Source organism: Lipotes vexillifer, unplaced genomic scaffold, assembly GCF_000442215.2.
Source record: "Lipotes vexillifer unplaced genomic scaffold, Lipotes_vexillifer_v1.1 scaffold987, whole genome shotgun sequence".
In the NCBI taxonomy this organism is placed as follows: Eukaryota; Metazoa; Chordata; class Mammalia; order Artiodactyla; family Lipotidae; genus Lipotes; species Lipotes vexillifer.
The window spans coordinates 41,347-44,093 of NW_006787426.1; positions in this window are offsets into that span (position 1 = coordinate 41,347).

Here is a 2,747-nt window from a genome sequence, read left to right on the forward strand (position 1 = left end):
ACACAGCAACGAAGACCCAACGCAGCCAAAAAAATTAATAAATTTTTTAAAAAAGCAGCTGTTGTTAAAAAATTGAAGTGAACTTGGTGGGGGAAGGCAGATCATAGGTGGATTGGATCTAGCTGATGCCAATCCTCAGGGTCCTTGGTTTCAGAGCTGCAGCAGTGAAAAGGCGGTGGGGGGGGGGGGCGCTCAGCTGCAGGGATGGTACTGGGGGATGGGGTACATCTAGTGGGGACACACCCTAGGAGAGGCTGCTGGCCCGGCTCCCGGAGGTCAGGCTGAAGATGGGGGTTCTCTCCATGTTTCCCCTCACCTCACCAAAGCCTCTGGTGGTTTATGCCAACTGCCCAACCCCTCAACTCCCCCCACACCCCGACTTTCACCCTCTGGCCACCACCCCAACCGCTGCCAAAGGGTCAAACCTGGTTGCCTCTCAGAGCCCCCGGCTCTGGCCTCCTGGCGGCACCTCCCAGCCCCGCAGCCCAGGCTGGACTCACTTGTCCTTCATGACCTGTTTCCCATGAGGCATCCAGTAACATCCAAGCATCTGCGTCCTACAGAACGTCCTCCGGAAAGCTTGGGGTTTGTGTATCTGAAATCTCCAACAAGACCCAAGCTTGGGGAAGCCAGTCAAGAGGGAGCTGCTGACTCAGCTGGCCCCACCACCCGGAATTGGCCTCTGACCTCCCCTTCCAGGAGGCCAGGGGTTTCTGCTGGGCTCTCAGGTGGTCTCTGAGGGTCTGCACCCCCTCCCTCCCCACCAGGGGACCTCCTCCCCCCACAAGCTTCCCCCTCCCTCCACCTCCCAGGCTGGACTAAGAGCCCCCTCTGTACTCACCCGCCCTGGTCGACAAATAAAAGCAAAGAGATACTTCTTGTCACTTGTGTGATGCTGGGCACTTCAAGATGCTGAATAAATACTTGTGACTGATTCTCCGATGTGTATGTTTGCTCCTTGTGGTCAATTATTGTACTTTTTCTCTCCAGCACTGAGCAAGCACATAGTAGCTGCCCAATAAATAACTTATCTTACCTATTATATACACATCCAGCTCCTCACATCTCAGGAATCAAAATATGAACTATTGGATAAATTAATTTGTACATGAGCAGAAAAGGATTAGGATAGGAAAAGGGGCTCTTCAGTCTAACGTTGAACAAAAATCAACGAGGAAACGTGTGGTCACTGTGTTGAAGGGACCTGTCCAACATTCAGATCATAGACGGATGTATAAGAAAGGGCTAAAACTAGAACTGTCAAGAGAAAACACAAGAGTAAATATTCATAACTGTGAAGTACTAATGGTTTTTCAGATATGACACCAAAAGCGCAAGTGACAAAAATTCAGAGAAATGAAAATATGTAAAACAATACACATTTTCCCATCATATTACTTTTTTTTTTTTTTTTTTGTGGTACGCGGGCCTCTCACTGCCGCGGCCCCTCCCGTTGCAGAGCACAGGCTCCGGACATGCAGGCCCAGCGGCCATGGCCCACGGACCCAGCTGCTCCGAGGCATGTGGGATCCTCCTGGACCAGGGCACGAACCCGTGTACCCTGCATCGGCAGGCGGACTCTCAACCACTGCGCCACCAGGGAAGCCCCATATTACTTTATTTTTTTTTTAAACCCTTTTCTGCACATTGCTTTCCCTGTTCATAAATTGGAAATGTAGTAACACTTGCCTTGATGAATTTATTTCAAGGATGAAATGAGATAATGCACAGGAACTCTAGGCTCTTATGTGACTGCAAAGGAGTGGAGGGTGCCACATGGCAGCCCTCAGCTGTGGCTGAAAAGATAGTCATCATTTCCCACGTGACACTTGTTTACTTAAATCAGCAGGTAATTCCAATTCTAAAAATATTCCCCCTGAGAGTCAGTAGGTGAAAACGTTTTCTCCCTGTTAACTGAAGCTCATCTTACCGTGTTGACAATTGGTGCAGCAGCAGGAGCCTCCTCTTGGACTGCACACCTGGCCCTTACTGTCACGGGAACAGTCAGCCTGTCCTTGACTTTGCTCTCGAGGGTTAGGATGGCCCAGGAGAGCAAAAATAGGATGAGCCCAGAAAATACTGTGTAGCAATAAAAAACAAAGGCAGGCAGGTCATGGAAGCAACCTAAATGCCCATCAACAGATGAATGGATAAAGAAGATGTGGTACGGGGCTTCCCTGGTGGCACAGTGGTTGAGAGTCTACCTGCTAATGCAGGGGACACGGGTTCGAGCCCTGGTCTGGGAGGATCCCACATGCCACGGAGCAACTAGGCCCATGAGCCACAACTACTGAGCCTGTGTGTCTGGAGCCTGTGCTCCGCAACGAGAGGCCGCAATAGTGAGAGGCCCGCGCACCACGATGAAGAGTGGCCCCTGCTTGTCACAACTAGGGAAAGCCCTCGCACAGAAACGAAGACCCAACACAGCAAAAATAAATAAATAATTTAATAAACTCCTACCCCCAACATCTAAAAAAAAAAGAAGATGTGGTACATATATACAGTGGAATATTACTCAGCCATAAAAAGGAACGAAATTGGGTCATTTGTTGAGACGTGGATGGATCTACAGACTGTCATACAGAATGAAGTAAGTCAGAAAGAGAAAAACAAATATCGTATATTAACGCATATATGTGGAACCTAGAAAAACGGTACAGATGAACTGGTTTGCAGGGCAGAAACTGAGACACAGATGTAGAGAACAAATGTATGGACACCAAGGGGGGAAAGTGGCAGGGGGTGGG